Raw genomic sequence first — 15160 nt, forward strand, 5'->3', positions numbered from 1 at the left:
TTTTTTTATAGTAGATTTCTGTTCCCCATGATCCAAACAACCTAAGTATCAAGTTTCTTCGACATCCTTCCACTAGATCGGACACAATGAAGGTATAAACAGGGTAACTTTAATAATAACCACCCTGTATATTAATTTTTTTAAATGCGATATAAATATTAATCATGTAGTTTTAATATTTAACATTTAGTTTGACAATACAAATAAAAATACAGAACACTATCCTTTATGCAATGGAAGTCAAAGTCATTTTATAAATTTTAGCCTCACATAATGTGAAATAATTTTCTCGGATTCAAAATTACAAAAAATGCTAATTTATACCCATTTAAGAATGCTCATGTTGCTCAGAATTATTGCATTATCTGATCTCTAAATAGGAATTTTTGCACACAATATATAAATTAACATAAAAAACGTAATAAATTAGCATAAATGACATAATTTTAGCTTAAATCATTTGCATAGAATTTCCAGCCCATTATCAAAAAAAAAAAAAAAAAAAAAAAAAAAAATATCTTTAATATTTCATTGAATGAAGTATGATATTTTATTATGGTATTTTCTTCTAAAATCTCAAAAATTTAAAAACACTGATCATTAATGAACGCTGTGTTTCCTTACAAAATTTGAGATTGAAATAATAATTATTATTTTATTGCAATATTTCGAATAATAAAATAGGGAGCTTTATAAAAGAATTTCCTGACCTCATATCAGTATCATTTGCATTCATACTAGGCTCTGGATCTCATTATAAAACGTTATTACACAAAGGAAGCTAAAATAATATTTTTAAAAAGGTAAAATATACACGGCCTTCGCATAAATATATTTTAATAACATATTATATATTCCAAGTTCATGGTTAATGCATTTTACAGGAGAGACAGTCTATGCTGAAGCTCATATGCAAATAAAAGTTACCTGAAACCACTTTATTTCATTCCATCTTTATCCTGATTGCCTCCTGTTGGCCTTCGAACCATTTTTATCTCGGTTTGGCCTTTATTTGTTTTTCGTAACTGTCTAGAAGTTCAGTGATACAAATTATGTAAGAAAATTCACCCATGCGTCTTTTTCAGATTTTTTTTTATTTGTAATATTCACATAGGCACAGGCAAATAGACATGAAAAGTTTTTCAGATGGACTATATTTAAAATTCGGCAAAAATGTATAATTTTTGAGACAAGATCACATATTAAATTTCAACCCTCTAACTCTTTCCCTTTTTGACATTTCGCATTTATATACAAGAAAGTGTTGTGCCTGCGTCCTGGCCTAGAAGTAACGCCTCTCGCTCTTGATCTGGGCGTCCCAGGTTCATGTCCTGGCTCGGACATGCTCAGCTCTAGGAAAAGTCCTAGGGAAGCAATTGATAATGAATACATCAATTTGTCAGCGGTTAAAAGGCTGATAATTTATTAACTCTGTTATCAATCTGGTGGATTAAAATTCTCAAAATTATTACTAATTAGGCCTTAGATAGCTACAAAGAGCTACACGCACGAAATTTTTTCTGAAAATTTTCGAAAAAAAAATTGTTCAATTAATTCAGTCCTCATAGAAAAGGCACGTGCAACGTAATCCATTAAAGTTCTATTTACCCCCATAAATAATCTAAATATTACCTTTAAATTAATTAATTATATTAAAAACTAATTATGTACCAAATTTCATTACGTTAGAGCTTTATTGCTCTCGTCTAAACTAGTTCAATTAATTTTAACTTTCCCCAAACTAACAAATTAAAGTAACTATTCCAAGTTATGATGTGGAGGTGATCGTGACCACTTTGTCACATCGTGGAACTCCGAAACATCATGACGTTACCGTTGCCGTTCGGGCATGGTTGTACTTTACCCCGTGTTCTAGCTGTGAGGCGTGTGAAAGAGCCCCCCCCCCCCCCTATAAAAAGGGGTTGTGCAAGTGAGTGTATGAGTGTCATCTTTATATGAGCGAGTAGTCAAACGTCTGCCTCGGGTGCTCAGGGGTCTTTTTCCTCAGAAGCTACTGCACAAACTCGGCTTAAATCGATGACTTCGTCAGCGAGCTTTTCTATGACAAGTGCCATAAATAATAAAACAACAAAAGGTGTTTTTTTTTTCAACAATGTTTTAAATTTCAACAATGCTTAATTTTAAATATTTCTTAACTAGAAACTACTGAATATTTCAGTACTTTTAATTATGATCCGTATGAAGTTCCTCCAACCAGATAATGCCCATTCTTCTGGAAATTAACTTTAAATTTAACAATTTTCTTATTAAATATAATAATATTAATATTATGTAATAATATTCCTATTAAATATTTAACACCAATTTATCTATAGCTTTGATTAAAATATTCTGATTTCAAAAGCTAAATGTGTAATATCTTTAATATTTACTGAAAAATCAATATAATAAATTTCCCATCCATTTAAAAATCCTTTCTGTGTGAAAATAAAATTATGTATTATTTAATATAATCTAATTTCATCGGATGAAAATGTCGTTATGACAAAATTCTCTTCTTACCAATGAATGAAAACCTTGTTTAAGAATAATGAAATCAAAGTATTTCAATCGAAATAAATATTTCAGAGTTTTGATAAAATGTTTTAAAGTGGAATCATTTTCACATCCCGAATAAAATGTTTTAAAAACTAATGAAATTTTCAAATTTTGGAAACAAAAAAAGTTAAAAATCTAAAAATGAATGATTATATGAAAGATCAATTGAAATCATGTTTTATTAAATTTCTGAAATTTCAGTGAAGGAAAGATAGAAAAAAAAACTATTTTTCTTACTATTAGTACAGTATGACGAATTTTCTATTCGGTTAATATTAATCTAATAATATTTATGTCTGCAGATAAGATTTATTTTTAATAATCCCAGTTAAATTAATTGGCTTAAAATATCATTGTGAGAATTCGCTTTTTGTCAATGAACTGAGAGTTATTTCAAGAGTAATGGAATAATAAATGTGTGATAAAGGTGTGATAAATGTGTGATAAAGGGAGGTATTGATAAAATATCTTTATTATGATATCAAGTACAGATACTGGACAATGATAAAAAAATGCTTAGAAAAGGAATTAAATATTCATATTTTGGAAACAAATGAATCGTAAGATTTTTGTTGAAGTTGAAAAAGAAAATTTTTTATTAAAGCTCAGTTAGAATCATTCGCATATTTTCCTGAAATTTCAGTGAAAAATAGATGAAGATAAAGTTTTTTCATTATTAGTAAGTGCTATTTTTTCTTATTAATATTCTTAGTGAGTTGATTCTATTATGGCGGAGTTTTTTAGCAAAACAAATTAATTATATTTCAAGCATCTGTGTGAATTTTTGAACGAAAGACGGTGCACATATAAAAATGTCACGCCCATAAATTATTGAAAATTGTCAGGTTATGTTTTGGATAAATTTTGAAATATTAATAAATTAATGCGTGAATTAACTGGATTGGTTAGGCTGTCGACCTGAATAAACTGCTCGCTTTTATTGACACTAGTTTCATGCATATGCAATAAAGAATATTATATGAGTTATAGAGGCAAGTTATAGATTCAAGTCACAAAGATGTCCCATTTTTTTTTATTTTCTTGCATATGAAATATAGAGGAAATATTGCAATTGTTCTATATTTCCTAGGCATGAAGAGATAGGTTGATAACATTTGGTACTAAAATAAAGATTTTTGTCAAATTTTGAACCAAATTTGTTAAATAAAAGCATGTAGATGCAATAACTCATAAATGAAATGTTGTTTCTTATGACACTTGCCATGGACAAGCCCGCTGTTACAAAGACAACGATTTTAAGCTGGTGGGGGAGCGTCTCTTGTTTTTATAGGAGCGCCAACTAGGGCCGAGAGTACGACCTTGATACTCACGCATCGCTCATTCACTTGCACAACTCCTTTTTACAGCAGGGCACATTCACACATCTCACAGATAGAACAACGGAAGAACAACAATGCCAAAACCGGGACTCGAACTCAGGACGCCCAGATCACGTTGAAGACGCGCTACCCCTATGACATAACATAACGCCATCCTGTGCCCCCGGTGCCTATAACACTAAGTTATCTAACCAGTTGGATGAGCACAAGATGGAAGGAAAAAAAAGAAAAGAAAAGAAAGAAAGAAAATGTTGGTAGAAAGAAAGAGACGACAGACAATCCAGGGTTCTCCAGAGAGAATCCCAACGGTGTCAAATCCTACACGACTGTATTTAATTTTTTGGTGACGTAATAACCGAATAGAGGGGACAAGGATACTTAAACAAATGGTCACTATAGGTTCAACTTACAGGGAAACGAGATTACTAACTGAAAAAATTGATAAATTACATTGAGAACATCTGTATGATATGTATAAGCATATAAATAATCACTGAAAAGTCAGAAATCTGTAACGTCCTTCTGAGTCCTGTGGTTTTGATTTCCTTCGTCAGAACTGCACTTTTGAAGTTATAATTTCGGCTGATTTTGATAAGTGGCGTTTTGGTTTCAGCTATTGTGTAGTTTTGAAGAGGTCTTGGTATTTATGAATATGGTTTACTATGGAGTGGATCTTGCCGCGTGAAAGGGTATTCGATGCAACTCTCCTGTACCATTCTTCCTCGAGACTTGTTTCTGGCTTCCTCATGTGCCATGAGAGAGTCAGTAGGCATTCGGTGGCATAGTGAATTGGGGATCCTATCTCCCCACAGCTACAATAAGGAGAGTTGGCCAGGTGGAATCTGTGTAGGTATGTCGGGAATGGGCCGTGTCCAGTGAAGAAAAGGACATCCGCTCTGTTCCAGTTGGTCGCGTAGAGAGAAACTTTCGGTATTATGTTGAATGTGGAGCGGCCTGTTTCGCCTTCTTCCCATTCCTTTTGCCATCTTGTCATCATTACCCCTATGACAGGACACCGACTGAAATGGCTTAAATTAATGAAATGCTAAAAGTTATCTGGCAACTACAAGTGTAATTACGTGTCAAATTTTGGTTTCATTTAATCGGCAGAAATATGTTCAAAATACATATTGACAGGATAGATTCAGCAAAATTATTAAATTCATGACAAAGATCTATATTTCGCTACCAATGCCCCCCGCATAAAGCTATGAACAATGAACAACGCAAATAATTTGTGAAGTCCATAGCTTTATACGGGGAGGGGAATATGATCTTGATTGGAAAATATACGAGAAAGGGTTTGAGGAGACAATTTGAAGTGTTTGGAAATGAGATCCTGTAAATCATTAGGATTTAGATCCCCTTCGTAATGAGGGTTTTTCGTGACTAGATTCGTAAGAAAATTGGTTTGATGCAGCTGTCATCTAGAGTGAAGTATCCAGCTACTGAACATCTGGTACGATGCGAATCTTTTTAGTGCTTGCCACGTGTTTCCCTAATCCACCACAGTTCAAAATTACAAACTTAGAGCCAAAAACAAATCTGAACCTAAGTCTTCAAATTAGGCTTCAGAATCCTACGCTAATCTAAACAATTTAAACTATCAGCGAAGCATACATTCCGCTAATAATTATGCAAGTACTTTTTTGTTACATCCTTGTTTTAATTTTTACTAGCCGCCTTTGGCGACCAGCCGGTTCGCCAATCTTAATGTTCGTTAAAATTTTAATAATTAAATATTTTATGCAATTCCAACTTTAATAGATTCTTCAGCAAAATATTTTAAAACTTCAAATTTTGATAGTCATATAATTCACTCATAATATTATAAAGGCCTTCAGTCATAACGTGATATGTATCTCTCTAACTTTCTGTTACCCCTCGTAGAATTTATGCTTTAAATTAAAGTGTAAATGATTAATCTGCAATTAATATAATAATATTTTTTACTGAAACAAAGCATTTTTTTAATAATATGATTACTGATAATAGAGTCACTGAGCGTTTAAACTTTATGGGCACTAAAGAATATCTTTCTTAATTTATGTAATATCTCAAGAATTTGTCAACAAAATTTTCTCTGATTCATCATGAACAGATCGATTTATTAACAATGTTTAATTTTAAATGCATCAAACTCTAAGAAAATAAAACGAATCTTTTAAAATAATCGGTCTAAAACAAGTTTAAAAAAACTACTTAAAAAACGATGTACTTAAAACTATAAGCATATACAAAAAAAATATAACTAACAGAAATACAATTTAATTACAAAAGCATGCAACTAACCTAAAAATAATTTAAATCATTGAAAACAGGTTAAAAAAAACTACTTAAAAACGATGTACTTAAAATTATAAGCATATACAAAAAATATATAACTAACATAAATACAATTTACTTACAAAAGCATGCAACCAACCTAAAAATAATTTAAATCATCCGTTGAAAGTGGTTGTCATGACAACAATCAGAACAATGCGCATGCGTGAATTTTCTTCGTCAGTTAGGTAACGCAAATGCGTGAATTTTTCTACGCCAGTTGGGGTAACGCTATGCAAATTATATATTTTTAATTTCCTTTATTTTGTGTTATTTTAATTCAAAAGTACTTCAGAATGAATCTGAAACATGGATCAATTAACAATGTTTAATTTTAAATGCATAAAGCATTAAGAAAATAAACAGAATCGTTTAAAATAATCCGCCGAAATATTTTAACCCTAGCCTTATTACTGTTGGGAGAAAAAAGAAACTGAAGCCTTACTCATTTGGCGGTGGAGAAAATGGAAGATTTTTTTTTGGCGGAAAAGTTGGTGGTGGGGAAAATGGAAGATTTTTTTGGCGGGAAAGTTAGTTTTTAATTAATAATTAAAATTATAATTAAAATTTCAAAAAAAGTGACCCCAGGTGTACATTCCCGACCTCTAAGGTATACATGTACCAAATTTGATAGCTGTATGTCAAATGACCTGACCTGTAGAGCGCCAACACACACACACACACATTGAGCTTTATTATAAGTATAGATTACTGTTAAGCGCCAAGAGAAAACTCACCTGAAAATGCTTCGGATTAAACAAAACCCTTCTTTGAAATAAGTAAAAATTTAAGTAAAATTGAAGACGTAATATAAAATGGTTACTGAAAAAGTCCACAATGAATGTCTTAGGAGCCAACAAAGACATTTAATATCATTTTTAATCCAGGATAATGACATGACTTCATTTCTGTAGAAGCTTCGTAATCATTATGTAATATGGATCTTTTATTTTGATTGATATTTTGAATCAGGTCAGCAAATTTTATTCGCTGGTCTTGATATAATAAAAGATTTTTTTGGTATAAAATAATTAACAAAGCAATAGTTTGGATCGCCCGTGTCTCCATAGTCGAAACAATCATGATACCATACGCCAGTACCGAAATGGGTTGAACATCGTAATCAAACCAATATTTTAAACTATTACTCAAACATATCAGTGCATTTAACTTTTTTACTATAAAAGTAATGTCTGTAGCTTTTCTTGGATTCGATAATTCTCCATCCGTTGAGCTGGGTTGGATTGACGGTCTTCTCAGAAATGTATAGGAAGTTATTATTCGTCTTTGATCCACCCAAAGGGAAAAAAACTTCCCTTTAAAAAAACCTTAAATTCTATTTGGGTAGAGCAAGCCAAAGTATATATTAGATTAGAGACCACAGGCTGAATATGCGAATATAGGCCATAAAAAGTCCCATCCCTGTTATGACCTACTAAATTTTGAGTTGAAAGAAGAGAGATAGTCTGAATAGGGTGCAAGAAAAGAGGATTTCTATCCTCTGTCTCCTAAAGATTCTATCCATTTTACCAAATTTTTAGACAACATTTTTTGAGATTTTTCTTAAGACATGATTTGGGCCAGCGTTCTTCACAGAACAATAATGAGTCGCCTGTCTGACCAACTCACCATTGTCTAGATAACCAACTGATGACTATATAGATTAATAATCATCAATTTAATTCTCTAATATTCCCAAACCCTTCATTTCCTGCTCTTACTAATCACTTCAGTTTTCACAACTAAATTCATTGCTATGATCTTAGCCTCTATAATATGAAAATGCATTTAGTACAATCTGTGTGTATGTGCCTGTTTAAATCCATTAATCTTATTTTTAACGCAGAAGTCATTTTTCATAACTATTTTTCATTATGAATCAGCAATGTTTTAAATCGAAATAATTTTAAAGTATTCATCTAGGATTTTAAAAGGATGATATTTCAAATTGAATAGATAATAACACTTCGTATTTTTCTATTATTCAAAATTAATGAAATTTTAAATTAAGGTTAATGACTCAACATTAAAATGAGGAAAATGCGTGCTATAAACTTAGCACTTCATCTGTGGTTAATAATATTCAAGCAGTTGGCTTCTTCATTCTCCATTGGCAACGGTTGACGAATTATTGCACGCAAGTGTAATCATATACAAAATCAGACGAATTTAGTTTATTATTTGAGCATGACATTCGAGCGGAAGAACATATGGCTCGTGTTCGATGCTTTGACACTGCTTAACCGGGTTTTTTTTGTTGTTGTTGTTGTTTTGTTTGTTTGTTTTGTTAAAATGATTATCTTTAAACATAAATAAAAACTCTAAAATAATAAACATAAAATTAACATTTTCAATGTATAAGATAATTGTTTGTATCAAGAGTCTGGAGATCAAAACAATATTTGAAAAGCATAAGGCACAGAAAAAAAAAAGAGATAAAATATAAAGAATATGGAAAAATAAAAAGAATCACAATAATTTATTTTATAAAAATAGGAAAGCATTATATATATAATTATAATTTACTCAGATTTTATGCGATTATCGTTTAGTTCCCCAGATTTTTTGATGGGGTAGGAAAAACTATTTTTTCTTTTCCTTAAAAAATGATGACAGCATTTCTTTTTAAAGCTTTTATGGTTATTATTTCTTTAAAAACCGGTAGGCTTCACTCAAAGCAAAATAGTACATTATTAAGGCATCGTGAAATTGGAGGTATGTATAAACGAAGTATTTGATGCAGTACTTTGGAAACGAGAGAGTATGCCTCGTTTCCTCGTTAACTCATACATGAAAAACATGTATGATGCAACTTATTCTCATAACCGAGGTTTTTTTCCTCGTAAACGAAATATTATAATACTGTAAATATTGAATTAAGAGAAAACATTCTTCGATTCAGTATCTAAGATTACCATTTTTCTGTTACTCTACGTCGTTAAGGAATTGGATACGAAAGCATGCGTGCATTTCCAGAATTCCGCTCTATTAGGTATAAGATACGAAAGGTGGCAGATACGAAAGGATGATCTTGATTTTCACTCTACTAAATACTTTTTCGTCCTTTTTTATGTATATGACTATACATATGAGTGTTTATGTATATGACTATGTATTTTAACTCAAAAATGCTTATTGATTGTTTATATGGCTAGTTCAAGGGATAAACAAATTGGCACGAAAAATATTGCATATAATATCATATTGTTGTTATATATGACTTAGATTATCCACTGTTGTTAATATCAAAATATTATCAAAGAATTCAATAACAAAAAAAGTGTTTAACACAAAAAAAATTATTATTATGTAAAAAGCAAATCACCAAATTTTAAGAACAGAAATATTCTATTCATTCAACTTAATTTAATATTTAGGCCCTTTACAGTAAATAAAAATTGCTCTAAAGCATTTTGTTGGGAATTTATATTTTGACTGATAATAGCACAAGTTATCCACAGTTCTTACGCCTCCCAAGTCCGCAGATAATCTGAGTTCATCCTATTCTTAAATGTAGACATCTCTTCCTTTTATCTTTTCCCTATTTTGACGAAATAAACGTATCCTGACACATGCGTAAAAGCGCGGAGGGTTTTCGAATTCATGAATGACCAGTATTATAATCTTTAAAATAAAATGATCTCATTATTTTAAATTATCCTAAAATAGGATAGAACAGTTTTGAAGTTATGTCTATTAATCTGTTAGTGACGAAGTTAGAGTTCGTCTTAAAGCTAGACGAATGAAATTTTTTATATAGATTTAATACTAAATTTGTAGACTTTCTTCAAATTTTGAACGAAACCCATTAAGAGGATATTTGCCTGCAAAAGGTTAAAGGGATACAATAGCCATTAAACACAAATAGATAAATTTAATGTAAATAGATTTACAAACTAAAGTGCAGACTGAAGGAGCCGGCTCCTGGCATAAGGGTAGCACTTCTTCCTCGTGATCTGGGCGTCACACGTTCAGGAGTGGTTTTTTTTTTTTTTTTTTTTTTTTTTTTCCCTTCTGTGTTCTATCAGTGAGGTGTGTGAACGCGCCCCCCTGTAAAAAGGGGTTGGGCAAGCGAATGTGCCATAAGTTTTTACAGTGCCATAAGTCACAACAACACACTGAACAAAATTTTTAACCATTTTTATTAAAAGCTTGACCGTCCATCGATCTGCACGTTCGCATATATGTAAACGCGGTAGTTTAGAAAATGCAACGGCTTATATAAATGAAGTCTTATATATGATTTAGTTTCTAGAATTGTCATTTAGTTTCAAATTTTTATCGCAATCAGTCAAAAATACTTTTTGGTGTGTGTGGGTGTGCTCGTTGTATGCGTGTGTGTGTGTATGTGTGTATGCATGTGTGCGTGCACGTGTGTGTAAACATATTTTTAGCAGATATTTGGCTAAGAAGAAGACTTTTGTGAAATTTTAACTTACCGCTTTAGATTTCATTTATATATATATATATATATATATATATATATATATATATATATATATATATGTATCACTTTTCGAAGAATAATCACTTTTTAATTAATAACAAAATGCAGTTGTGACCAGCAGTGAAGAGACTTTTTATCTTTTTAACTTCTTTTTAATCCATCGGGAAAGCATAATTATTTACAAGCAGAGACGCGGACAAGACGTCCGCCGCAGCGCAGTACAAAAAGCCGAAGTGGGGAAGAAGGGCCGAAATAAATTATCCCTCGCCTTATATAACCTTAGATTTTGACAGGGAAAATATTTCTTCACAGTGCCAATATATTAATAAGATTCTGATAGGGATTTCTGACGCATGTCGATCACATGTAAGGGAAACACAGGGATCTTTTAAGAAAGAATGTGCTTACTGGACATTTTTACCCCTTCACGCCGAGCGTGTGAAAGTATCGGCTTTTAGCTGACTAAGTAATTTTATAAAGCTTCTCTTGAATTAATTAAGTAGAAAAGTGGAATTGGATCACGAAATAAGAGAATATTTTTAGAATGAAGTTACTATGGGCTAAATTAAGATAAATTCTTGGGAATTAATTAAATTGAAATTGAGAGTTTAAAATATCATTACATATATATATATATATATATATATATATATATATATATATATATATATATATATATATATATATATATATATTAGTAATAAAAACCAAGTTAATAGGAAAAAGTCAAAATTAAACCAAATAAAAAAAGAATCCGGCCTGAAGACTTTCTCAAGGGTCACCCTCAGGCAGGGATTAAAAAAAAGGGATTTTTTCCTTGAAGGAATGCAGACTAAACAGTCTAATATCGATTCCTCGTGATTCAAAAATCCCCTGAAAATTAGGTCTAAGAGATATACCATTTTTACAGAAAGGAAAATACAAAACAATAAATTAGAGGAATACGTCTACTAATAAGCAAAAATACAATAACAAATATAACATAAAATAACCATATAATAACTCAGACTAGTAATGTAAACAAAAAGGAAAGCACATACCAGGCGGTAGGCAAAAAAAATTTTAAGCTTTCGGTTGTGTTTCCCGCTCTCAATACCTCCAAGCAAACGCATTCAAGGTAAAAAAATAATTGGAGGGTCTGAGCACCATCTATTGAGTTATCTAATATGCAACGGAAGGTCTATTTTTATTTTAGGTAAAGGATTAATCTCAAATCATTCCTTGTTTTATTAAAAAAATTGATAGTTTCTGGGAAATTCATAATTAGTTAAATTTATAATGTGATTATTTGATGTTTTAATATAGGAATTGTAAAAATAAAAGCAAATCTTCCGTTGCATGTTAGATAACCCAATAGATGGTGCTAAGACCCTCCAATTATTTTTTACCTTGAATGCGTTAGCTTGGAGGTATTGAGAGCGGGAAACACAACCGAAAGCTTAAAATTTTTTTTTGCCTACCGCCTGGTATGTGCTTTCCTTTTTGTTTGCATTACTAGTTTGAGTTATTATATGGTTATTTTATGTTATATTTGTTATTGTATTTTTGATTATTAGTGGACGTATTCCTCTAATTTATTGTTTTGTATTTTCCTTTCTGTAAAAATGGTATATCTCTTAGACCTAATTTTCAGGGGAATTTTGAGTCACGAGGAATCGATATTAGACTGTTTAGTCTGCATTCCTTCACAGAAAAAAAAAAACCTTTTTTTTAATCCCTGCCTGTGGGTGACCCTTGAGAAAGTCTTCAGGCCGGATTCTTTTTTTATTTGGTTTAATTTTGACTTTTTCCTATTAACTTGGTTTTTATTACTATTGTCTCAATTCATCTGTGTTTTAGAAGTAGCTGCATTTGCGCTCTCTAAATACTAAGATATTTTTTCCTGTTCATTTTTTGGTTTTAGTTTGAATAAGAAATAATTTTTAGCTGCGATTCCGAAACTATTTAGTTTCGTTATGAAAATATTTCTAATTTTAGATTGCTTATATACAGTGCACGAAAAAAGTATGAGGACAACATGTAATTGCATGAAAATATGCTTTATTTCCATTTCACCTAAATGAACTTTTTATATTTCTTACTTCTGCTGCATAATTTTGTGATAACACTTATACCACATAAAAAACATAATTTAGCTTCAAAATATTGATTTTACAAAATTTAACATTAAAGAAAATAAGGAAAAAATTATAAGGACATGTTGTAAAATACTTAAAAAATGTTTCAATAATCAAGAAAACTACCTTTTTTTTCAATCACTTGAATAAGCCGAGAGGTCATAGATCCTGAAAGATCTTTTAAAATATCCACAGATATTTTTTCCTAAGCGTCTTTGATAGCGACGACAAGATCTTGTGTACATTAATACTGTGTGCCGTTTTTATGAACTTCTCTGGCTAGAAGTCCCCATAAGTTTTCGATTGGATTAAGATCAGGACTTCTCGATGGCCAATCAAGTAAATTTACAGAATTAGCTTCAAACCAGAGTTTTGCACTCGTAGAAACGTGTAACGAAGCATTATACTGCTGAAAAATATAGTCCCCTGAAATAATTAGTGGCGCTTCAGGTAACAAACTTTCTCCTAACATATCAACATACCTGTCCGAATTCATTTTACGGTTGATAAATACAATTGGAGTGGTTCCATTTGCCACAAAAGCGCCCCATACCATAACCGAGCCACCACCATATTGAAGCCTGGAAAACACTTCCTTGGTCTTTCGCAGATCATACCAAAAATAACGAAACCCATCCGGTCCATCAAGATTGAACTTTTTTTCGTCCGAAAAAATTACATCATCCCCCTTTTGACCAAGAGAAATGTATTTTTTGGCAAAGTAAACTCCTCTTTTCTTATGTTGATTTGTAAGAGGGGGGCGTGACACTAATTTCCCATAAAAAACTTCAGGATGTTTACTCAAAACATTTTGAACAGTCCTTGTTGAGCATGGTAAACTCAAATTTTGTCTAACTTCATTTGCGGTTTCTCTTTTCTCGCAAGCTCTCCTTACAATCATTCTTTTTTGTCGACGAGTGAGAATTTCTGGTCTCCCAGTTCGCTTTTTCATACCATACATCCCAGGATTTTTTTCCTGAATTCAAAGGGGTGATAGCATGCATCCATACAACATAGGGTCCCAAACGACTTTCAGTACGTGAAAATCGCAAAAGTATAGAACTGTTGGAAACTGTAAAAAATTAATAAAAAAGGACAAATGGTTTTTCAATTATATTTTTTTGCAAGTGAAAGTCCATTCTTAAAGGTTATTTTTCATGTAGGTAACATGCCGATTTAATGGCCCATGGGGTCGTAAATGACTGAAAACGAAAGAGTAGTTTAGAACACATATTTGAAAAAAAATATTAAAACTTGAAGAAAACTAAAAGCTCGAAAATGTAAGGAATTTTGTGCTCTATAATTTGATATAAGCGTGTAGGGTGAAAACTGGGGAGGTTTAAAGATTTTCCAAGAAAAATTAAAATGGGAACCAGAAAACATCGCTGCATCATCAGTATCGATGTTCGCAGAGAGCGTTATCAAATTCGAAAGACAAATTCAAAACAATGATAATAGGCATTAAGTAGATGAAAAATTACCAGAAAACATAGGATCGCAGATAACGTTTATTCAGAGAAAATCGCAAACACAGACATCGAAAGACAGTGAATCAGGCGAAGAGAATGGCGTTGGGAATGCGAGGATTAGGAACAAAGTAATCGGGAAGAAGCTTTTTCCTATGTAAATTTTTTATGCGTACGGCAAAAGGCAGAGAACAAGGATTCATAAATGAGCATTGAAGAATTGATCGTCGTAAAACTTCATTCGCAAACAACAAGTCAGATTTTACGAATGTAACTAAAATGTGCTGGTGCCCCATCATGCACTCACCAAATGTTCTGGTATACAGTTGTCGGTGTTCCCTGCAGTAAATCCAGAGAAATGTGCTAGAAGAAAACAGGTATTTTGTGCGCTGATGCGTTCAGGCAGAAGATATGGTCCAAGTAAATGACTCTACCCAGATATTAATATCAAACTTGCGTTGTACGTTCGGCGGGATAGTGATGTGGGAATTTTCGAATGACCAAATATTCGGATTGTGCGTGTTGAAGACACCTTCTATCATAATGCAGGCTTCATCTGAGAATAAAACTCCAGCAGAAAAGTCTGTATCTTCTTGTGGGGCATCAAGTATTCAGCGGGCTAACTCCACCCGATTTGCGATTTTTACTGAATAAACGTTACCGGCGACCCTATGTTTTCTGGTAATTTCTCATCTACTTAATCCTATTATCCTTGCTCTGAATTTGTCTTTCGAATTTGACAACGCTCTCTGCGAAAATCAGTATTGATGTTGCAGCGATGTTTTCGGGTTCCCATTTTAGTTTTTCTTGAATACCCAGTTCTCGCACTACATGCTTATATCAAATTATAGAATACCAAATTCCTTACATTTTCAAGCTATGATTTTTCTTCATTTTTTAATATTT

Source organism: Argiope bruennichi, chromosome 10 (genome assembly GCF_947563725.1).
Source record: "Argiope bruennichi chromosome 10, qqArgBrue1.1, whole genome shotgun sequence".
NCBI lineage: Eukaryota > Metazoa > Arthropoda > Arachnida > Araneae > Araneidae > Argiope > Argiope bruennichi.